Below are 24,637 nucleotides of genomic sequence, written 5' to 3' on the forward strand. Positions count from 1 at the left end.
ATTTGGTGGCATTTGAAAGACTGGATTCTGCTCTTTCATAAGACACCAAAATCACAGTTCTAGCTGTGACAGAACCGAAGATATCACCTGTTGAAAACACAGTCGGGAATGGACGCAGTGTACTATATGATCACACTGTGTTGCTGGACAGGGAAGGGGGAGAAGTTGTATGCTGATTGGACAGCGTCATACAGAAAACATTAGCTGCCCAGAGTAAAAAGGAGTCATCTCCTATTTGGCTATTAGAGCTACATTAGTATATATAAATAAATGCTCATAACTTTGCAAATAAACGATTTTAAAACAAAAAACAACAAATCACACTGTAGTTATCAGCATCATAGCGCCTATTAGGCTAGTTAGGAAATTGGGAATTGATAAACTGGTGACAGAGTCCATTTAAGGGACTATATACAGGAGTATTTGACAGAAAATAGTATTATAATTGACAGCAAGCAGAGATTTACTAAGGGCAGAAGTTGTCCAACCAACCTGATTTGTATTTATCAAGAGAAAAATAAAAGTCTGGACAAATGCTCTGAACTGAGCTGTGCGGTAGGACACCGTGAGAAGAAAAGTGCTTTGGTGCTGTGGCTTAGTTGGTTAAAGTGCCTGTCTAGTAAACAGGAGATCCTGAGTTCAATTCTCAGCAGTGCCTTGCTATCAGTTGCTTTAGTTTATTCACTAGTTTATTATTTAAGTTTACATAACTAAAGTATATGATGAATCAAATTCTTTATAGGCGATTAAAAATCTATCGGGTTTTTCATTGGTGACAGAGACCCCATGAATGTCATTGAGTATTCTATAAGTAGTAAGTTCAATACAAAGTAATTATAGACCAGTAAGCTTAACATCCATTGTGGGAAAAACTTTTGAAGAGCTCTTAAAGGGACTCTGTTACCAGTTTATCAGGTCCCTAACTCCTAACTAGTCTAATAGGTGCTTTGCTGCTGATAACTACAGGGTGATTTGTAGTAAAAAAATGTTTATTATTTGCAAAGTTATGAGCATTTTCTAAATATGTAATTTAGCCTTTATTAGACATCTGGGAGGTAACAGCAGCAATTTTCCTGAGGTGGAGCTGACTCTCAGCATCTGATGCTGTCCTATCAGCATGAAGCTGCTTCACACACATTGTGAAACTCAAGCTACAGGGAAGGGGGATCAATTCAAACAGCCATATCTCGGGCTGTGGGCCACCTAAAAAAGCAGATTTGGTGGCATTTGAAAGACTGGATTCTACTCTTTCATAAGACACCAAAATCACAGTTCTAGCTGTGACAGAACCTAAGATATCACCTGTTGAAAACACAGTCGGGAATGGACGCAGTGTACTATATTATCACACTGTGTTGCTGGACAGGGAAGGGGGAGAAGTTGTATGCTGATTGGACAGCGTCATACAGAAAACATTAGCTGCCCAGAGTAAAAAGGAGTCATCTCCTATTTGGCTATTAGAGCTACATTAGTATATATAAATAAATGCTCATAACTTTGCAAATAAACGTTTTTAAAACAAAAAACAACAAATCACACTGTAGTTATCAGCATCATAGCGCCTATTAGGCTAGTTAGGAAATTGGGAATTGATAAACTGGTGACAGAGTCCATTTAAGGGACTATATACAGGAGTATTTGACAGAAAATAGTATTATAATTGACAGCAAGCAGAGATTTACTAAGGGCAGAAGTTGTCCAACCAACCTGATTTGTATTTATCAAGAGAAAAATAAAAGTCTGGACAAATGCTCTGAACTGAGCTGTGCGGTAGGACACCGTGAGAAGAAAAGTGCTTTGGTGCTGTGGCTTAGTTGGTTAAAGTGCCTGTCTAGTAAACAGGAGATCCTGAGTTCAATTCTCAGCAGTGCCTTGCTATCAGTTGCTTTAGTTTATTCACTTGTTTATTATTTAAGTTTACATAACTAAAGTATATGATGAATCAAATTCTTTATAGGCGATTAAAAATCTATCGGGTTTTTCATTGGTGACAGAGACCCCATGAATGTCATTGAGTATTCTATAAGTAGTAAGTTCAATACAAAGTAATTATAGACCAGTAAGCTTAACATCCATTGTGGGAAAAACTTTTGAAGAGCTCTTAAAGGGACTCTGTTACCAGTTTATCAGGTCCCTAACTCCTAACTAGTCTAATAGGTGCTTTGCTGCTGATAACTACAGGGTGATTTGTAGTAAAAAAATGTTTATTATTTGCAAAGTTATGAGCATTTTCTAAATATGTAATTTAGCCTTTATTAGACATCTGGGAGGTAACAGCAGCAATTTTCCTGAGGTGGAGCTGACTCTCAGCATCTGATGCTGTCCTATCAGCATGAAGCTGCTTCACACACATTGTGAAACTCAAGCTACAGGGAAGGGGGATCAATTCAAACAGCCATATCTCGGGCTGTGGGCCACCTAAAAAAGCAGATTTGGTGGCATTTGAAAGACTGGATTCTACTCTTTCATAAGACACCAAAATCACAGTTCTAGCTGTGACAGAACCTAAGATATCACCTGTTGAAAACACAGTCGGGAATGGACGCAGTGTACTATATTATCACACTGTGTTGCTGGACAGGGAAGGGGGAGAAGTTGTATGCTGATTGGACAGCGTCATACAGAAAACATTAGCTGCCCAGAGTAAAAAGGAGTCATCTCCTATTTGGCTATTAGAGCTACATTAGTATATATAAATAAATGCTCATAACTTTGCAAATAAACGTTTTTAAAACAAAAAACAACAAATCACACTGTAGTTATCAGCATCATAGCGCCTATTAGGCTAGTTAGGAAATTGGGAATTGATAAACTGGTGACAGAGTCCATTTAAGGGACTATATACAGGAGTATTTGACAGAAAATAGTATTATAATTGACAGCAAGCAGAGATTTACTAAGGGCAGAAGTTGTCCAACCAACCTGATTTGTATTTATCAAGAGAAAAATAAAAGTCTGGACAAATGCTCTGAACTGAGCTGTGCGGTAGGACACCGTGAGAAGAAAAGTGCTTTGGTGCTGTGGCTTAGTTGGTTAAAGTGCCTGTCTAGTAAACAGGAGATCCTGAGTTCAATTCTCAGCAGTGCCTTGCTATCAGTTGCTTTAGTTTATTCACTTGTTTATTATTTAAGTTTACATAACTAAAGTATATGATGAATCAAATTCTTTATAGGCGATTAAAAATCTATCGGGTTTTTCATTGGTGACAGAGACCCCATGAATGTCATTGAGTATTCTATAAGTAGTAAGTTCAATACAAAGTAATTATAGACCAGTAAGCTTAACATCCATTGTGGGAAAAACTTTTGAAGAGCTCTTAAAGGGACTCTGTTACCAGTTTATCAGGTCCCTAACTCCTAACTAGTCTAATAGGTGTTTTGCTGCTGATAACTACAGGGTGATTTGTAGTAAAAAAATGTTTATTATTTGCAAAGTTATGAGCATTTTCTAAATATGTAATTTAGCCTTTATTAGACATCTGGGAGGTAACAGCAGCAATTTTCCTGAGGTGGAGCTGACTCTCAGCATCTGATGCTGTCCTATCAGCATGAAGCTGCTTCACACACATTGTGAAACTCAAGCTACAGGGAAGGGGGATCAATTCAAACAGCCATATCTCGGGCTGTGGGCCACCTAAAAAAGCAGATTTGGTGGCATTTGAAAGACTGGATTCTGCTCTTTCATAAGACACCAAAATCACAGTTCTAGCTGTGACAGAACCGAAGATATCACCTGTTGAAAACACAGTCGGGAATGGACGCAGTGTACTATATGATCACACTGTGTTGCTGGACAGGGAAGGGGGAGAAGTTGTATGCTGATTGGACAGCGTCATACAGAAAACATTAGCTGCCCAGAGTAAAAAGGAGTCATCTCCTATTTGGCTATTAGAGCTACATTAGTATATATAAATAAATGCTCATAACTTTGCAAATAAACGATTTTAAAACAAAAAACAACAAATCACACTGTAGTTATCAGCATCATAGCGCCTATTAGGCTAGTTAGGAAATTGGGAATTGATAAACTGGTGACAGAGTCCATTTAAGGGACTATATACAGGAGTATTTGACAGAAAATAGTATTATAATTGACAGCAAGCAGAGATTTACTAAGGGCAGAAGTTGTCCAACCAACCTGATTTGTATTTATCAAGAGAAAAATAAAAGTCTGGACAAATGCTCTGAACTGAGCTGTGCGGTAGGACACCGTGAGAAGAAAAGTGCTTTGGTGCTGTGGCTTAGTTGGTTAAAGTGCCTGTCTAGTAAACAGGAGATCCTGAGTTCAATTCTCAGCAGTGCCTTGCTATCAGTTGCTTTAGTTTATTCACTAGTTTATTATTTAAGTTTACATAACTAAAGTATATGATGAATCAAATTCTTTATAGGCGATTAAAAATCTATCGGGTTTTTCATTGGTGACAGAGACCCCATGAATGTCATTGAGTATTCTATAAGTAGTAAGTTCAATACAAAGTAATTATAGACCAGTAAGCTTAACATCCATTGTGGGAAAAACTTTTGAAGAGCTCTTAAAGGGACTCTGTTACCAGTTTATCAGGTCCCTAACTCCTAACTAGTCTAATAGGTGCTTTGCTGCTGATAACTACAGGGTGATTTGTAGTAAAAAAATGTTTATTATTTGCAAAGTTATGAGCATTTTCTAAATATGTAATTTAGCCTTTATTAGACATCTGGGAGGTAACAGCAGCAATTTTCCTGAGGTGGAGCTGACTCTCAGCATCTGATGCTGTCCTATCAGCATGAAGCTGCTTCACACACATTGTGAAACTCAAGCTACAGGGAAGGGGGATCAATTCAAACAGCCATATCTCGGGCTGTGGGCCACCTAAAAAAGCAGATTTGGTGGCATTTGAAAGACTGGATTCTACTCTTTCATAAGACACCAAAATCACAGTTCTAGCTGTGACAGAACCTAAGATATCACCTGTTGAAAACACAGTCGGGAATGGACGCAGTGTACTATATTATCACACTGTGTTGCTGGACAGGGAAGGGGGAGAAGTTGTATGCTGATTGGACAGCGTCATACAGAAAACATTAGCTGCCCAGAGTAAAAAGGAGTCATCTCCTATTTGGCTATTAGAGCTACATTAGTATATATAAATAAATGCTCATAACTTTGCAAATAAACGTTTTTAAAACAAAAAACAACAAATCACACTGTAGTTATCAGCATCATAGCGCCTATTAGGCTAGTTAGGAAATTGGGAATTGATAAACTGGTGACAGAGTCCATTTAAGGGACTATATACAGGAGTATTTGACAGAAAATAGTATTATAATTGACAGCAAGCAGAGATTTACTAAGGGCAGAAGTTGTCCAACCAACCTGATTTGTATTTATCAAGAGAAAAATAAAAGTCTGGACAAATGCTCTGAACTGAGCTGTGCGGTAGGACACCGTGAGAAGAAAAGTGCTTTGGTGCTGTGGCTTAGTTGGTTAAAGTGCCTGTCTAGTAAACAGGAGATCCTGAGTTCAATTCTCAGCAGTGCCTTGCTATCAGTTGCTTTAGTTTATTCACTTGTTTATTATTTAAGTTTACATAACTAAAGTATATGATGAATCAAATTCTTTATAGGCGATTAAAAATCTATCGGGTTTTTCATTGGTGACAGAGACCCCATGAATGTCATTGAGTATTCTATAAGTAGTAAGTTCAATACAAAGTAATTATAGACCAGTAAGCTTAACATCCATTGTGGGAAAAACTTTTGAAGAGCTCTTAAAGGGACTCTGTTACCAGTTTATCAGGTCCCTAACTCCTAACTAGTCTAATAGGTGCTTTGCTGCTGATAACTACAGGGTGATTTGTAGTAAAAAAATGTTTATTATTTGCAAAGTTATGAGCATTTTCTAAATATGTAATTTAGCCTTTATTAGACATCTGGGAGGTAACAGCAGCAATTTTCCTGAGGTGGAGCTGACTCTCAGCATCTGATGCTGTCCTATCAGCATGAAGCTGCTTCACACACATTGTGAAACTCAAGCTACAGGGAAGGGGGATCAATTCAAACAGCCATATCTCGGGCTGTGGGCCACCTAAAAAAGCAGATTTGGTGGCATTTGAAAGACTGGATTCTACTCTTTCATAAGACACCAAAATCACAGTTCTAGCTGTGACAGAACCTAAGATATCACCTGTTGAAAACACAGTCGGGAATGGACGCAGTGTACTATATTATCACACTGTGTTGCTGGACAGGGAAGGGGGAGAAGTTGTATGCTGATTGGACAGCGTCATACAGAAAACATTAGCTGCCCAGAGTAAAAAGGAGTCATCTCCTATTTGGCTATTAGAGCTACATTAGTATATATAAATAAATGCTCATAACTTTGCAAATAAACGTTTTTAAAACAAAAAACAACAAATCACACTGTAGTTATCAGCATCATAGCGCCTATTAGGCTAGTTAGGAAATTGGGAATTGATAAACTGGTGACAGAGTCCATTTAAGGGACTATATACAGGAGTATTTGACAGAAAATAGTATTATAATTGACAGCAAGCAGAGATTTACTAAGGGCAGAAGTTGTCCAACCAACCTGATTTGTATTTATCAAGAGAAAAATAAAAGTCTGGACAAATGCTCTGAACTGAGCTGTGCGGTAGGACACCGTGAGAAGAAAAGTGCTTTGGTGCTGTGGCTTAGTTGGTTAAAGTGCCTGTCTAGTAAACAGGAGATCCTGAGTTCAATTCTCAGCAGTGCCTTGCTATCAGTTGCTTTAGTTTATTCACTTGTTTATTATTTAAGTTTACATAACTAAAGTATATGATGAATCAAATTCTTTATAGGCGATTAAAAATCTATCGGGTTTTTCATTGGTGACAGAGACCCCATGAATGTCATTGAGTATTCTATAAGTAGTAAGTTCAATACAAAGTAATTATAGACCAGTAAGCTTAACATCCATTGTGGGAAAAACTTTTGAAGAGCTCTTAAAGGGACTCTGTTACCAGTTTATCAGGTCCCTAACTCCTAACTAGTCTAATAGGTGTTTTGCTGCTGATAACTACAGGGTGATTTGTAGTAAAAAAATGTTTATTATTTGCAAAGTTATGAGCATTTTCTAAATATGTAATTTAGCCTTTATTAGACATCTGGGAGGTAACAGCAGCAATTTTCCTGAGGTGGAGCTGACTCTCAGCATCTGATGCTGTCCTATCAGCATGAAGCTGCTTCACACACATTGTGAAACTCAAGCTACAGGGAAGGGGGATCAATTCAAACAGCCATATCTCGGGCTGTGGGCCACCTAAAAAAGCAGATTTGGTGGCATTTGAAAGACTGGATTCTACTCTTTCATAAGACACCAAAATCACAGTTCTAGCTGTGACAGAACCGAAGATATCACCTGTTGAAAACACAGTCGGGAATGGACGCAGTGTACTATATGATCACACTGTGTTGCTGGACAGGGAAGGGGGAGAAGTTGTATGCTGATTGGACAGCGTCATACAGAAAACATTAGCTGCCCAGAGTAAAAAGGAGTCATCTCCTATTTGGCTATTAGAGCTACATTAGTATATATAAATAAATGCTCATAACTTTGCAAATAAACGTTTTTAAAACAAAAAACAACAAATCACACTGTAGTTATCAGCATCATAGCGCCTATTAGGCTAGTTAGGAAATTGGGAATTGATAAACTGGTGACAGAGTCCATTTAAGGGACTATATACAGGAGTATTTGACAGAAAATAGTATTATAATTGACAGCAAGCAGAGATTTACTAAGGGCAGAAGTTGTCCAACCAACCTGATTTGTATTTATCAAGAGAAAAATAAAAGTCTGGACAAATGCTCTGAACTGAGCTGTGCGGTAGGACACCGTGAGAAGAAAAGTGCTTTGGTGCTGTGGCTTAGTTGGTTAAAGTGCCTGTCTAGTAAACAGGAGATCCTGAGTTCAATTCTCAGCAGTGCCTTGCTATCAGTTGCTTTAGTTTATTCACTTGTTTATTATTTAAGTTTACATAACTAAAGTATATGATGAATCAAATTCTTTATAGGCGATTAAAAATCTATCGGGTTTTTCATTGGTGACAGAGACCCCATGAATGTCATTCAGTATTCTATAAGTAGTAAGTTCAATACAAAGTAATTATAGACCAGTAAGCTTAACATCCATTGTGGGAAAAACTTTTGAAGAGCTCTTAAAGGGACTCTGTTACCAGTTTATCAGGTCCCTAACTCCTAACTAGTCTAATAGGTGCTTTGCTGCTGATAACTACAGGGTGATTTGTAGTAAAAAAATGAAATGTTTATTATTTGCAAAGTTATGAGCATTTTCTAAATATGTAATTTAGCCTTTATTAGACATCTGGGAGGTAACAGCAGCAATTTTCCTGAGGTGGAGCTGACTCTCAGCATCTGATGCTGTCCTATCAGCATGAAGCTGCTTCACACACATTGTGAAACTCAAGCTACAGGGAAGGGGGATCAATTCAAACAGCCATATCTCGGGCTGTGGGCCACCTAAAAAAGCAGATTTGGTGGCATTTGAAAGACTGGATTCTACTCTTTCATAAGACACCAAAATCACAGTTCTAGCTGTGACAGAACCTAAGATATCACCTGTTGAAAACACAGTCGGGAATGGACGCAGTGTACTATATTATCACACTGTGTTGCTGGACAGGGAAGGGGGAGAAGTTGTATGCTGATTGGACAGCGTCATACAGAAAACATTAGCTGCCCAGAGTAAAAAGGAGTCATCTCCTATTTGGCTATTAGAGCTACATTAGTATATATAAATAAATGCTCATAACTTTGCAAATAAACGTTTTTAAAACAAAAAACAACAAATCACACTGTAGTTATCAGCATCATAGCGCCTATTAGGCTAGTTAGGAAATTGGGAATTGATAAACTGGTGACAGAGTCCATTTAAGGGACTATATACAGGAGTATTTGACAGAAAATAGTATTATAATTGACAGCAAGCAGAGATTTACTAAGGGCAGAAGTTGTCCAACCAACCTGATTTGTATTTATCAAGAGAAAAATAAAAGTCTGGACAAATGGGATGCTGTAGTTATAGTGATTTATACTCTAAATATTGCTCGCTTTTCAGAGTTGTAAGCCAGGGGCACAGCTGGAACCACTATTATTAATGTAATTAATCAGTGACAAAGAGGATGGAATTAAAATAACACTTTCTATAGGTGACAAACTTTAATATGTTTCTGGAAGTTCTCTTCTTAAAATAGAACGTTGTGAACAGGACTTGAACCTGTGCAGGGAGACCCCATTGGATTTCGAATCCAACGCCTTAACCACTCGGCCATCACAACTTATGAACCCTGACTGTTAAGACTTCTGGCAACTACACCTAAGGGGCTAGCCTAAAATATGAGATCAGTCTTTTGCTCTGAACTGAGCTGTGTGGTAGGACACTGTGAGAAGAAAAGTGCTTTGGTGCTGTGGCTTAGTTGGTTAAAGTGCCTGTCTAGTAAACAGGAGATCCTGAGTTCAATTCTCAGCAGTCCCTTGCTATCAGTTGCTTTAGTTTATTCACTTGTTTATTATTTAAGTTTACATAACTAAAGTATATGATGAATCAAATTCTTTATAGGCGATTAAAAATCTATCGGGTTTTTCATTGGTGACAGAGACCCCATGAATGTCATTGAGTTTTCTATAAGTAGTAAGTTCAATACAAAGTAATTATAGACCAGTAAGCTTAACATCCATTGTGGGAAAAACTTTTGAAGAGCTCTTAAAGGGACTCTGTTACCAGTTTATCAGGTCCCTAACTCCTAACTAGTCTAATAGGTGCTTTGCTGCTGATAACTACAGGGTGATTTGTAGTAAAAAAAATGTTTATTATTTGCAAAGTTATGAGCATTTTCTAAATATGTAATTTAGCCTTTATTAGACATCTGGGAGGTAACAGCAGCAATTCTCCTGAGGTGGAGCTGACTCTCAGCATCTGATGCTGTCCTATCAGCATGAAGCTGCTTCACACACATTGTGAAACTCAAGCTACAGGGAAGGGGGATCAATTCAAACAGCCATATCTCGGGCTGTGGGCCACCTAAAAAAGCAGATTTGGTGGCATTTGAAAGACTGGATTCTACTCTTTCATAAGACACCAAAATCACAGTTCTAGCTGTGACAGAACCTAAGATATCACCTGTTGAAAACACAGTCGGGAATGGACGCAGTGTACTATATTATCACACTGTGTTGCTGGACAGGGAAGGGGGAGAAGTTGTATGCTGATTGGACAGCGTCATACAGAAAACATTAGCTGCCCAGAGTAAAAAGGAGTCATCTCCTATTTGGCTATTAGAGCTACATTAGTATATATAAATAAATGCTCATAACTTTGCAAATAAACGTTTTTAAAACAAAAAACAACAAATCACACTGTAGTTATCAGCATCATAGCGCCTATTAGGCTAGTTAGGAAATTGGGAATTGATAAACTGGTGACAGAGTCCATTTAAGGGACTATATACAGGAGTATTTGACAGAAAATAGTATTATAATTGACAGCAAGCAGAGATTTACTAAGGGCAGAAGTTGTCCAACCAACCTGATTTGTATTTATCAAGAGAAAAATAAAAGTCTGGACAAATGGGATGCTGTAGTTATAGTGATTTATACTCTAAATATTGCTCGCTTTTCAGAGTTGTAAGCCAGGGGCACAGCTGGAACCACTATTATTAATGTAATTAATCAGTGACAAAGAGGATGGAATTAAAATAACACTTTCTATAGGTGACAAACTTTAATATGTTTCTGGAAGTTCTCTTCTTAAAATAGAACGTTGTGAACAGGACTTGAACCTGTGCAGGGAGACCCCATTGGATTTCGAATCCAACGCCTTAACCACTCGGCCATCACAACTTATGAACCCTGACTGTTAAGACTTCTGGCAACTACACCTAAGGGGCTAGCCTAAAATATGAGATCAGTCTTTTGCTCTGAACTGAGCTGTGTGGTAGGACACTGTGAGAAGAAAAGTGCTTTGGTGCTGTGGCTTAGTTGGTTAAAGTGCCTGTCTAGTAAACAGGAGATCCTGAGTTCAATTCTCAGCAGTCCCTTGCTATCAGTTGCTTTAGTTTATTCACTTGTTTATTATTTAAGTTTACATAACTAAAGTATATGATGAATCAAATTCTTTATAGGCGATTAAAAATCTATCGGGTTTTTCATTGGTGACAGAGACCCCATGAATGTCATTGAGTTTTCTATAAGTAGTAAGTTCAATACAAAGTAATTATAGACCAGTAAGCTTAACATCCATTGTGGGAAAAACTTTTGAAGAGCTCTTAAAGGGACTCTGTTACCAGTTTATCAGGTCCCTAACTCCTAACTAGTCTAATAGGTGCTTTGCTGCTGATAACTACAGGGTGATTTGTAGTAAAAAAAATGTTTATTATTTGCAAAGTTATGAGCATTTTCTAAATATGTAATTTAGCCTTTATTAGACATCTGGGAGGTAACAGCAGCAATTCTCCTGAGGTGGAGCTGACTCTCAGCATCTGATGCTGTCCTATCAGCATGAAGCTGCTTCACACACATTGTGAAACTCAAGCTACAGGGAAGGGGGATCAATTCAAACAGCCATATCTCGGGCTGTGGGCCACCTAAAAAAGCAGATTTGGTGGCATTTGAAAGACTGGATTCTACTCTTTCATAAGACACCAAAATCACAGTTCTAGCTGTGACAGAACCTAAGATATCACCTGTTGAAAACACAGTCGGGAATGGACGCAGTGTACTATATTATCACACTGTGTTGCTGGACAGGGAAGGGGGAGAAGTTGTATGCTGATTGGACAGCGTCATACAGAAAACATTAGCTGCCCAGAGTAAAAAGGAGTCATCTCCTATTTGGCTATTAGAGCTACATTAGTATATATAAATAAATGCTCATAACTTTGCAAATAAACGTTTTTAAAACAAAAAACAACAAATCACACTGTAGTTATCAGCATCATAGCGCCTATTAGGCTAGTTAGGAAATTGGGAATTGATAAACTGGTGACAGAGTCCATTTAAGGGACTATATACAGGAGTATTTGACAGAAAATAGTATTATAATTGACAGCAAGCAGAGATTTACTAAGGGCAGAAGTTGTCCAACCAACCTGATTTGTATTTATCAAGAGAAAAATAAAAGTCTGGACAAATGGGATGCTGTAGTTATAGTGATTTATACTCTAAATATTGCTCGCTTTTCAGAGTTGTAAGCCAGGGGCACAGCTGGAACCACTATTATTAATGTAATTAATCAGTGACAAAGAGGATGGAATTAAAATAACACTTTCTATAGGTGACAAACTTTAATATGTTTCTGGAAGTTCTCTTCTTAAAATAGAACGTTGTGAACAGGACTTGAACCTGTGCAGGGAGACCCCATTGGATTTCGAATCCAACGCCTTAACCACTCGGCCATCACAACTTATGAACCCTGACTGTTAAGACTTCTGGCAACTACACCTAAGGGGCTAGCCTAAAATATGAGATCAGTCTTTTGCTCTGAACTGAGCTGTGTGGTAGGACACTGTGAGAAGAAAAGTGCTTTGGTGCTGTGGCTTAGTTGGTTAAAGTGCCTGTCTAGTAAACAGGAGATCCTGAGTTCAATTCTCAGCAGTCCCTTGCTATCAGTTGCTTTAGTTTATTCACTTGTTTATTATTTAAGTTTACATAACTAAAGTATATGATGAATCAAATTCTTTATAGGCGATTAAAAATCTATCGGGTTTTTCATTGGTGACAGAGACCCCATGAATGTCATTGAGTTTTCTATAAGTAGTAAGTTCAATACAAAGTAATTATAGACCAGTAAGCTTAACATCCATTGTGGGAAAAACTTTTGAAGAGCTCTTAAAGGGACTCTGTTACCAGTTTATCAGGTCCCTAACTCCTAACTAGTCTAATAGGTGCTTTGCTGCTGATAACTACAGGGTGATTTGTAGTAAAAAAAATGTTTATTATTTGCAAAGTTATGAGCATTTTCTAAATATGTAATTTAGCCTTTATTAGACATCTGGGAGGTAACAGCAGCAATTCTCCTGAGGTGGAGCTGACTCTCAGCATCTGATGCTGTCCTATCAGCATGAAGCTGCTTCACACACATTGTGAAACTCAAGCTACAGGGAAGGGGGATCAATTCAAACAGCCATATCTCGGGCTGTGGGCCACCTAAAAAAGCAGATTTGGTGGCATTTGAAAGACTGGATTCTACTCTTTCATAAGACACCAAAATCACAGTTCTAGCTGTGACAGAACCTAAGATATCACCTGTTGAAAACACAGTCGGGAATGGACGCAGTGTACTATATTATCACACTGTGTTGCTGGACAGGGAAGGGGGAGAAGTTGTATGCTGATTGGACAGCGTCATACAGAAAACATTAGCTGCCCAGAGTAAAAAGGAGTCATCTCCTATTTGGCTATTAGAGCTACATTAGTATATATAAATAAATGCTCATAACTTTGCAAATAAACGTTTTTAAAACAAAAAACAACAAATCACACTGTAGTTATCAGCATCATAGCGCCTATTAGGCTAGTTAGGAAATTGGGAATTGATAAACTGGTGACAGAGTCCATTTAAGGGACTATATACAGGAGTATTTGACAGAAAATAGTATTATAATTGACAGCAAGCAGAGATTTACTAAGGGCAGAAGTTGTCCAACCAACCTGATTTGTATTTATCAAGAGAAAAATAAAAGTCTGGACAAATGGGATGCTGTAGTTATAGTGATTTATACTCTAAATATTGCTCGCTTTTCAGAGTTGTAAGCCAGGGGCACAGCTGGAACCACTATTATTAATGTAATTAATCAGTGACAAAGAGGATGGAATTAAAATAACACTTTCTATAGGTGACAAACTTTAATATGTTTCTGGAAGTTCTCTTCTTAAAATAGAACGTTGTGAACAGGACTTGAACCTGTGCAGGGAGACCCCATTGGATTTCGAATCCAACGCCTTAACCACTCGGCCATCACAACTTATGAACCCTGACTGTTAAGACTTCTGGCAACTACACCTAAGGGGCTAGCCTAAAATATGAGATCAGTCTTTTGCTCTGAACTGAGCTGTGTGGTAGGACACTGTGAGAAGAAAAGTGCTTTGGTGCTGTGGCTTAGTTGGTTAAAGTGCCTGTCTAGTAAACAGGAGATCCTGAGTTCAATTCTCAGCAGTCCCTTGCTATCAGTTGCTTTAGTTTATTCACTTGTTTATTATTTAAGTTTACATAACTAAAGTATATGATGAATCAAATTCTTTATAGGCGATTAAAAATCTATCGGGTTTTTCATTGGTGACAGAGACCCCATGAATGTCATTGAGTTTTCTATAAGTAGTAAGTTCAATACAAAGTAATTATAGACCAGTAAGCTTAACATCCATTGTGGGAAAAACTTTTGAAGAGCTCTTAAAGGGACTCTGTTACCAGTTTATCAGGTCCCTAACTCCTAACTAGTCTAATAGGTGCTTTGCTGCTGATAACTACAGGGTGATTTGTAGTAAAAAAAATGTTTATTATTTGCAAAGTTATGAGCATTTTCTAAATATGTAATTTAGCCTTTATTAGACATCTGGGAGGTAACAGCAGCAATTCTCCTGAGGTGGAGCTGACTCTCAGCATCTGATGCTGTCCTATCAGCATGAAGCTGCTTCACACACATTGTGAAACTCAAGCTACAGGGAAGGGGGATCAATTCAAACAGCCATATCTCGGGCTGTGGGCCACCTAAAAAAGCAGATTTGGTGGCATTTGAAAGACTGGATTCTACTCTTTCATAAGACACCAAAATCACAGTTCTAGCTGTGACAGAACCTAAGATATCACCTGTTGAAAACACAGTCGGGAATGGACGCAGTGTACTATATTATCACACTGTGTTGCTGGACAGGGAAGGGGGAGAAGTTGTATGCTGATTGGACAGCGTCATACAGAAAACATTAGCTGCCCAGAGTAAAAAGGAGTCATCTCCTATTTGGCTATTAGAGCTACATTAGTATATATAAATAAATGCTCATAACTTTGCAAATAAACGTTTTTAAAACAAAAAACAACAAATCACACTGTAGTTATCAGCATCATAGCGCCTATTAGGCTAGTTAGGAAATTGGGAATTGATAAACTGGTGACAGAGTCCATTTAAGGGACTATATACAGGAGTATTTGACAGAAAATAGTATTATAATTGACAGCAAGCAGAGATTTACTAAGGGCAGAAGTTGTCCAACCAACCTGATTTGTATTTATCAAGAGAAAAATAAAAGTCTGGACAAATGGGATGCTGTAGTTATAGTGATTTATACTCTAAATATTGCTCGCTTTTCAGAGTTGTAAGCCAGGGGCACAGCTGGAACCACTATTATTAATGTAATTAATCAGTGACAAAGAGGATGGAATTAAAATAACACTTTCTATAGGTGACAAACTTTAATATGTTTCTGGAAGTTCTCTTCTTAAAATAGAACGTTGTGAACAGGACTTGAACCTGTGCAGGGAGACCCCATTGGATTTCGAATCCAACGCCTTAACCACTCGGCCATCACAACTTATGAACCCTGACTGTTAAGACTTCTGGCAACTACACCTAAGGGGCTAGCCTAAAATATGAGATCAGTCTTTTGCTCTGAACTGAGCTGTGTGGTAGGACACTGTGAGAAGAAAAGTGCTTTGGTGCTGTGGCTTAGTTGGTTAAAGTGCCTGTCTAGTAAACAGGAGATCCTGAGTTCAATTCTCAGCAGTCCCTTGCTATCAGTTGCTTTAGTTTATTCACTTGTTTATTATTTAAGTTTACATAACTAAAGTATATGATGAATCAAATTCTTTATAGGCGATTAAAAATCTATCGGGTTTTTCATTGGTGACAGAGACCCCATGAATGTCATTGAGTTTTCTATAAGTAGTAAGTTCAATACAAAGTAATTATAGACCAGTAAGCTTAACATCCATTGTGGGAAAAACTTTTGAAGAGCTCTTAAAGGGACTCTGTTACCAGTTTATCAGGTCCCTAACTCCTAACTAGTCTAATAGGTGCTTTGCTGCTGATAACTACAGGGTGATTTGTAGTAAAAAAATGTTTATTATTTGCAAAGTTATGAGCATTTTCTAAATATGTAATTTAGCCTTTATTAGACATCTGGGAGGTAACAGCAGCAATTCTCCTGAGGTGGAGCTGACTCTCAGCATCTGATGCTGTCCTATCAGCATGAAGCTGCTTCACACACATTGTGAAACTCAAGCTACAGGGAAGGGGGATCAATTCAAACAGCCATATCTCGGGCTGTGGGCCACCTAAAAAAGCAGATTTGGTGGCATTTGAAAGACTGGATTCTGCTCTTTCATAAGACACCAAAATCACAGTTCTAGCTGTGACAGAACCGAAGATATCACCTGTTGAAACACAGTCGGGAATGGACGCAGTGTACTATATGATCACACTGTGTTGCTGGACAGGGAAGGGGGAGAAGTTGTATGCTGATTGGACAGCGTCATACAGAAAACATTAGCTGCCCAGAGTAAAAAGGAGTCATCTCCTATTTGGCTATTAGAGCTACATTAGTATATATAAATAAATGCTCATAACTTTGCAAATAAACGTTTTTAAAACAAAAAACAACAAATCACACTGTAGTTATCAGCATCATAGCGCCTATTAGGCTAGTTAGGAAATTGGGAATTGATAAACTGGTGACAGAGTCCATTTAAGGGACTATATACAGGAGTATTTGACAGAAAATAGTATTATAATTGACAGCAAGCAGAGATTTACTAAGGGCAGAAGTTGTCCAACCAACCTGATTTGTATTTATCAAGAGAAAAATAAAAGTCTGGACAAATGGGATGCTGTAGTTATAGTGATTTATACTCTAAATATTGCTCGCTTTTCAGAGTTGTAAGCCAGGGGCACAGCTGGAACCACTATTATTAATGTAATTAATCAGTGACAAAGAGGATGGAATTAAAATAACACTTTCTATAGGTGACAAACTTTAATATGTTTCTGGAAGTTCTCTTCTTAAAATAGAACGTTGTGAACAGGACTTGAACCTGTGCAGGGAGACCCCATTGGATTTCGAATCCAACGCCTTAACCACTCGGCCATCACAACTTATGAACCCTGACTGTTAAGACTTCTGGCAACTACACCTAAGGGGCTAGCCTAAAATATGAGATCAGTCTTTTGCTCTGAACTGAGCTGTGTGGTAGGACACTGTGAGAAGAAAAGTGCTTTGGTGCTGTGGCTTAGTTGGTTAAAGTGCCTGTCTAGTAAACAGGAGATCCTGAGTTCAATTCTCAGCAGTCCCTTGCTATCAGTTGCTTTAGTTTATTCACTTGTTTATTATTTAAGTTTACATAACTAAAGTATATGATGAATCAAATTCTTTATAGGCGATTAAAAATCTATCGGGTTTTTCATTGGTGACAGAGACCCCATGAATGTCATTGAGTTTTCTATAAGTAGTAAGTTCAATACAAAGTAATTATAGACCAGTAAGCTTAACATCCATTGTGGGAAAAACTTTTGAAGAGCTCTTAAAGGGACTCTGTTACCAGTTTATCAGGTCCCTAACTCCTAACTAGTCTAATAGGTGCTTTGCTGCTGATAACTACAGGGTGATTTGTAGTAAAAAAAATGTTTATTATTTGCAAAGTTATGAGCATTTTCTAAATATGTAATTTAGCCTTTATTAGACATCTGGGAGGTAACAGCAGCAATTCTCCTGAGGTGGAGCTGACTCTCAGCATCTGATGCTGTCCTATCAGCATGAAGCTGCTTCACACACATTGTGAAACTCAAGCTACAGGGAAGGGGGATCAATTCAAACAGCCATATCTCGGGCTGTGGGCCACCTAAAAAAGCAGATTTGGTGGCATTTGAAAGACTGGATTCTACTCTTTCATAAGACACCAAAATCACAGTTCTAGCTGTGACAGAACCGAAGATATCACCTGTTGAAAACACAGTCGGGAATGGACGCAGTGTACTATATGATCACACTGTGTTGCTGGACAGGGAAGGGGGAGAAGTTGTATGCTGATTGGACAGCGTCATACAGAAAACATTAGCTGCCCAGAGTAAAAAGGAGTCATCTCCTATTTGGCTATTAGAGCTACATTAGTATATATAAATAAATGCTCATAACTTTGCAAATAAACGTTTTTAAAACAAAAAACAACAAATCACACTGTAGTTATCAGCATCATAGCGCCTATTAGGCTAGTTAGGAAATTGGGAATTGATAAACTGGTGACAGAGTCCATTTAAGGGACTATATACAGGAGTATTTGACAGAAAATAGTATTATAATTGACAGCAAGCAGAGATTTACTAAGGGCAGAAGATGTCCAACCAACCTGATTTGTATTTATCAAGAGAAAAATAAAAGTCTGGACAAATGCTCTGAACTGAGCTGTGCGGTAGGACACCGTGAGAAGAAAAGTGCTTTGGTGCTGTGGCTTAGTTGGTTAAAGTGCCTGTCTAGTAAACAGGAGATCCTGAGTTCAATTCTCAGCAGTGCCTTGCTATCAGTTGCTTTAGTTTATTCACTTGTTTATTATTTAAGTTTACATAACTAAAGTATATGATGAATCAAATTCTTTATAGGCGATTAAAAATCTATCGGGTTTTTCATTGGTGACAGAGACCCCATGAATGTCATTGAGTATTCTATAAGTAGTAAGTTCAATACAAAGTAATTATAGACCAGTAAGCTTAACATCCATTGTGGGAAAAACTTTTGAAGAGCTCTTAAAGGGACTCTGTTACCAGTTTATCAGGTCCCTAACTCCTAACTAGTCTAATAGGTGCTTTGCTGCTGATAACTACAGGGTGATTTGTAGTAAAAAAAATGTTTATTATTTGCAAAGTTATGAGCATTTTCTAAATATGTAATTTAGCCTTTATTAGACATCTGGGAGGTAACAGCAGCAATTCTCCTGAGGTGGAGCTGACTCTCAGCATCTGATGCTGTCCTATCAGCATGAAGCTGCTTCACACACATTGTGAAACTCAAGCTACAGGGAAGGGGGATCAATTCAAACAGCCATATCTCGGGCTGTGGGCCACCTAAAAAAGCAGATTTGGTGGCATTTGAAAGACTGGATTCTACTCTTTCATAAGACACCAAAATCACAGTTCTAGCTGTGACAGAACCGAAGATATCACCTGTTGAAAACACAGTCGGGAATGGACGCAGTGTACTATATGATCACACTGTGTTGCTGGACAGGGAAGGGGGAGAAGTTGTATGCTGATTGGACAGCGTCATACAGAAAACATTAGCTGCCCAGAGTAAAAAGGAGTCATCTCCTATTTGGCTATTAGAGCTACATTAGTATATATAAATAAATGCTCATAACTTTGCAAATAAACGTTTTTAAAACAAAAAACAACAAATCACACTGTAGTTATCAGCATCATAGCGCCTATTAGGCTAGTTAGGAAATTGGGAATTGATAAACTGGTGACAGAGTCCATTTAAGGGACTATATACAGGAGTATTTGACAGAAAATAGTATTATAATTGACAGCAAGCAGAGATTTACTAAGGGCAGAAGATGTCCAACCAACCTGATTTGTATTTATCAAGAGAAAAATAAAAGTCTGGACAAATGCTCTGAACTGAGCTGTGCGGTAGGACACCGTGAGAAGAAAAGTGCTTTGGTGCTGTGGCTTAGTTGGTTAAAGTGCCTGTCTAGTAAACAGGAGATCCTGAGTTCAATTCTCAGCAGTGCCTTGCTATCAGTTGCTTTAGTTTATTCACTTGTTTATTATTTAAGTTTACATAACTAAAGTATATGATGAATCAAATTCTTTATAGGCGATTAAAAATCTATCGGGTTTTTCATTGGTGACAGAGACCCCATGAATGTCATTGAGTATTCTATAAGTAGTAAGTTCAATACAAAGTAATTATAGACCAGTAAGCTTAACATCCATTGTGGGAAAAACTTTTGAAGAGCTCTTAAAGGGACTCTGTTACCAGTTTATCAGGTCCCTAACTCCTAACTAGTCTAATAGGTGCTTTGCTGCTGATAACTACAGGGTGATTTGTAGTAAAAAAATGTTTATTATTTGCAAAGTTATGAGCATTTTCTAAATATGTAATTTAGCCTTTATTAGACATCTGGGAGGTAACAGCAGCAATTTTCCTGAGGTGGAGCTGACTCTCAGCATCTGATGCTGTCCTATCAGCATGAAGCTGCTTCACACACATTGTGAAACTCAAGCTACAGGGAAGGGGGATCAATTCAAACAGCCATATCTCGGGCTGTGGGCCACCTAAAAAAGCAGATTTGGTGGCATTTGAAAGACTGGATTCTACTCTTTCATAAGACACCAAAATCACAGTTCTAGCTGTGACAGAACCTAAGATATCACCTGTTGAAAACACAGTCGGGAATGGACGCAGTGTACTATATTATCACACTGTGTTGCTGGACAGGGAAGGGGGAGAAGTTGTATGCTGATTGGACAGCGTCATACAGAAAACATTAGCTGCCCAGAGTAAAAAGGAGTCATCTCCTATTTGGCTATTAGAGCTACATTAGTATATATAAATAAATGCTCATAACTTTGCAAATAAACGTTTTTAAAACAAAAAACAACAAATCACACTGTAGTTATCAGCATCATAGCGCCTATTAGGCTAGTTAGGAAATTGGGAATTGATAAACTGGTGACAGAGTCCATTTAAGGGACTATATACAGGAGTATTTGACAGAAAATAGTATTATAATTGACAGCAAGCAGAGATTTACTAAGGGCAGAAGTTGTCCAACCAACCTGATTTGTATTTATCAAGAGAAAAATAAAAGTCTGGACAAATGCTCTGAACTGAGCTGTGCGGTAGGACACCGTGAGAAGAAAAGTGCTTTGGTGCTGTGGCTTAGTTGGTTAAAGTGCCTGTCTAGTAAACAGGAGATCCTGAGTTCAATTCTCAGCAGTGCCTTGCTATCAGTTGCTTTAGTTTATTCACTTGTTTATTATTTAAGTTTACATAACTAAAGTATATGATGAATCAAATTCTTTATAGGCGATTAAAAATCTATCGGGTTTTTCATTGGTGACAGAGACCCCATGAATGTCATTGAGTATTCTATAAGTAGTAAGTTCAATACAAAGTAATTATAGACCAGTAAGCTTAACATCCATTGTGGGAAAAACTTTTGAAGAGCTCTTAAAGGGACTCTGTTACCAGTTTATCAGGTCCCTAACTCCTAACTAGTCTAATAGGTGCTTTGCTGCTGATAACTACAGGGTGATTTGTAGTAAAAAAATGTTTATTATTTGCAAAGTTATGAGCATTTTCTAAATATGTAATTTAGCCTTTATTAGACATCTGTGAGGTAACAGCAGCAATTTTCCTGAGGTGGAGCTGACTCTCAGCATCTGATGCTGTCCTATCAGCATGAAGCTGCTTCACACACATTGTGAAACTCAAGCTACAGGGAAGGGGGATCAATTCAAACAGCCATATCTCGGGCTGTGGGCCACCTAAAAAAGCAGATTTGGTGGCATTTGAAAGACTGGATTCTACTCTTTCATAAGACACCAAAATCACAGTTCTAGCTGTGACAGAACCTAAGATATCACCTGTTGAAAACACAGTCGGGAATGGACGCAGTGTACTATATTATCACACTGTGTTGCTGGACAGGGAAGGGGGAGAAGTTGTATGCTGATTGGACAGCGTCATACAGAAAACATTAGCTGCCCAGAGTAAAAAGGAGTCATCTCCTATTTGGCTATTAGAGCTACATTAGTATATATAAATAAATGCTCATAACTTTGCAAATAAACGTTTTTAAAACAAAAAACAACAAATCACACTGTAGTTATCAGCATCATAGCGCCTATTAGGCTAGTTAGGAAATTGGGAATTGATAAACTGGTGACAGAGTCCATTTAAGGGACTATATACAGGAGTATTTGACAGAAAATAGTATTATAATTGACAGCAAGCAGAGATTTACTAAGGGCAGAAGTTGTCCAACCAACCTGATTTGTATTTATCAAGAGAAAAATAAAAGTCTGGACAAATGGGATGCTGTAGTTATAGTGATTTATACTCTAAATATTGCTCGCTTTTCAGAGTTGTAAGCCAGGGGCACAGCTGGAACCACTATTATTAATGTAATTAATCAGTGACAAAGAGGATGGAATTAAAATAACACTTTCTATAGGTGACAAACTTTAATATGTTTCTGGAAGTTCTCTTCTTAAAATAGAACGTTGTGAACAGGACTTGAACCTGTGCAGGGAGACCCCATTGGATTTCGAATCCAACGCCTTAACCACTCGGCCATCACAACTTATGAACCCTGACTGTTAAGACTTCTGGCAACTACACCTAAGGGGCTAGCCTAAAATATGAGATCAGTCTTTTGCTCTGAACTGAGCTGTGTGGTAGGACACTGTGAGAAGAAAAGTGCTTTGGTGCTGTGGCTTAGTTGGTTAAAGTGCCTGTCTAGTAAACAGGAGATCCTGAGTTCAATTCTCAGCAGTCCCTTGCTATCAGTTGCTTTAGTTTATTCACTTGTTTATTATTTAAGTTTACATAACTAAAGTATATGATGAATCAAATTCTTTATAGGCGATTAAAAATCTATCGGGTTTTTCATTGGTGACAGAGACCCCATGAATGTCATTGAGTTTTCTATAAGTAGTAAGTTCAATACAAAGTAATTATAGACCAGTAAGCTTAACATCCATTGTGGGAAAAACTTTTGAAGAGCTCTTAAAGGGACTCTGTTACCAGTTTATCAGGTCCCTAACTCCTAACTAGTCTAATAGGTGCTTTGCTGCTGATAACTACAGGGTGATTTGTAGTAAAAAAATGTTTATTATTTGCAAAGTTATGAGCATTTTCTAAATATGTAATTTAGCCTTTATTAGACATCTGGGAGGTAACAGCAGCAATTCTCCTGAGGTGGAGCTGACTCTCAGCATCTGATGCTGTCCTATCAGCATGAAGCTGCTTCACACACATTGTGAAACTCAAGCTACAGGGAAGGGGGATCAATTCAAACAGCCATATCTCGGGCTGTGGGCCACCTAAAAAAGCAGATTTGGTGGCATTTGAAAGACTGGATTCTACTCTTTCATAAGACACCAAAATCACAGTTCTAGCTGTGACAGAACCGAAGATATCACCTGTTGAAAACACAGTCGGGAATGGACGCAGTGTACTATATGATCACACTGTGTTGCTGGACAGGGAAGGGGGAGAAGTTGTATGCTGATTGGACAGCGTCATACAGAAAACATTAGCTGCCCAGAGTAAAAAGGAGTCATCTCCTATTTGGCTATTAGAGCTACATTAGTATATATAAATAAATGCTCATAACTTTGCAAATAAACGTTTTTAAAACAAAAAACAACAAATCACACTGTAGTTATCAGCATCATAGCGCCTATTAGGCTAGTTAGGAAATTGGGAATTGATAAACTGGTGACAGAGTCCATTTAAGGGACTATATACAGGAGTATTTGACAGAAAATAGTATTATAATTGACAGCAAGCAGAGATTTACTAAGGGCAGAAGATGTCCAACCAACCTGATTTGTATTTATCAAGAGAAAAATAAAAGTCTGGACAAATGCTCTGAACTGAGCTGTGCGGTAGGACACCGTGAGAAGAAAAGTGCTTTGGTGCTGTGGCTTAGTTGGTTAAAGTGCCTGTCTAGTAAACAGGAGATCCTGAGTTCAATTCTCAGCAGTGCCTTGCTATCAGTTGCTTTAGTTTATTCACTTGTTTATTATTTAAGTTTACATAACTAAAGTATATGATGAATCAAATTCTTTATAGGCGATTAAAAATCTATCGGGTTTTTCATTGGTGACAGAGACCCCATGAATGTCATTGAGTATTCTATAAGTAGTAAGTTCAATACAAAGTAATTATAGACCAGTAAGCTTAACATCCATTGTGGGAAAAACTTTTGAAGAGCTCTTAAAGGGACTCTGTTACCAGTTTATCAGGTCCCTAACTCCTAACTAGTCTAATAGGTGCTTTGCTGCTGATAACTACAGGGTGATTTGTAGTAAAAAAATGTTTATTATTTGCAAAGTTATGAGCATTTTCTAAATATGTAATTTAGCCTTTATTAGACATCTGGGAGGTAACAGCAGCAATTTTCCTGAGGTGGAGCTGACTCTCAGCATCTGATGCTGTCCTATCAGCATGAAGCTGCTTCACACACATTGTGAAACTCAAGCTACAGGGAAGGGGGATCAATTCAAACAGCCATATCTCGGGCTGTGGGCCACCTAAAAAAGCAGATTTGGTGGCATTTGAAAGACTGGATTCTACTCTTTCATAAGACACCAAAATCACAGTTCTAGCTGTGACAGAACCTAAGATATCACCTGTTGAAAACACAGTCGGGAATGGACGCAGTGTACTATATTATCACACTGTGTTGCTGGACAGGGAAGGGGGAGAAGTTGTATGCTGATTGGACAGCGTCATACAGAAAACATTAGCTGCCCAGAGTAAAAAGGAGTCATCTCCTATTTGGCTATTAGAGCTACATTAGTATATATAAATAAATGCTCATAACTTTGCAAATAAACGTTTTTAAAACAAAAAACAACAAATCACACTGTAGTTATCAGCATCAT

The 24,637-nt window shown here is 38.0% G+C and overlaps 7 non-coding genes across 7 annotated transcripts; all 7 read right to left on the reverse strand.

The window, feature by feature from the left end:
* Positions 1 to 9,234: 9,234 nt before the first annotated feature.
* Positions 9,235 to 9,316, reverse strand: TRNAS-CGA (transfer RNA serine (anticodon CGA)). Its single transcript has one exon. It is a non-coding gene; the product is annotated as a tRNA-Ser (tRNA).
* Positions 9,317 to 10,795: 1,479 nt separating this feature from the next.
* On the reverse strand, positions 10,796 to 10,877 carry TRNAS-CGA (transfer RNA serine (anticodon CGA)). Its single transcript has one exon. It is a non-coding gene; the product is annotated as a tRNA-Ser (tRNA).
* A 1,479-nt stretch (positions 10,878 to 12,356) lies between these two features.
* TRNAS-CGA (transfer RNA serine (anticodon CGA)) lies at positions 12,357 to 12,438 on the reverse strand. Its single transcript has one exon. It is a non-coding gene; the product is annotated as a tRNA-Ser (tRNA).
* Positions 12,439 to 13,917: 1,479 nt separating this feature from the next.
* On the reverse strand, positions 13,918 to 13,999 carry TRNAS-CGA (transfer RNA serine (anticodon CGA)). The gene has a single exon. It is a non-coding gene; the product is annotated as a tRNA-Ser (tRNA).
* Positions 14,000 to 15,478: 1,479 nt separating this feature from the next.
* Positions 15,479 to 15,560, reverse strand: TRNAS-CGA (transfer RNA serine (anticodon CGA)). The gene has a single exon. It is a non-coding gene; the product is annotated as a tRNA-Ser (tRNA).
* A 1,477-nt stretch (positions 15,561 to 17,037) lies between these two features.
* TRNAS-CGA (transfer RNA serine (anticodon CGA)) lies at positions 17,038 to 17,119 on the reverse strand. Its single transcript has one exon. It is a non-coding gene; the product is annotated as a tRNA-Ser (tRNA).
* A 5,125-nt stretch (positions 17,120 to 22,244) lies between these two features.
* TRNAS-CGA (transfer RNA serine (anticodon CGA)) lies at positions 22,245 to 22,326 on the reverse strand. The gene has a single exon. It is a non-coding gene; the product is annotated as a tRNA-Ser (tRNA).
* Positions 22,327 to 24,637: the final 2,311 nt, after the last annotated feature.

The sequence above is a fragment of the Rhinoderma darwinii genome (assembly GCF_050947455.1).
Source record: "Rhinoderma darwinii isolate aRhiDar2 chromosome 3 unlocalized genomic scaffold, aRhiDar2.hap1 SUPER_3_unloc_13, whole genome shotgun sequence".
Classification (NCBI taxonomy): Eukaryota; Metazoa; Chordata; class Amphibia; order Anura; family Rhinodermatidae; genus Rhinoderma; species Rhinoderma darwinii.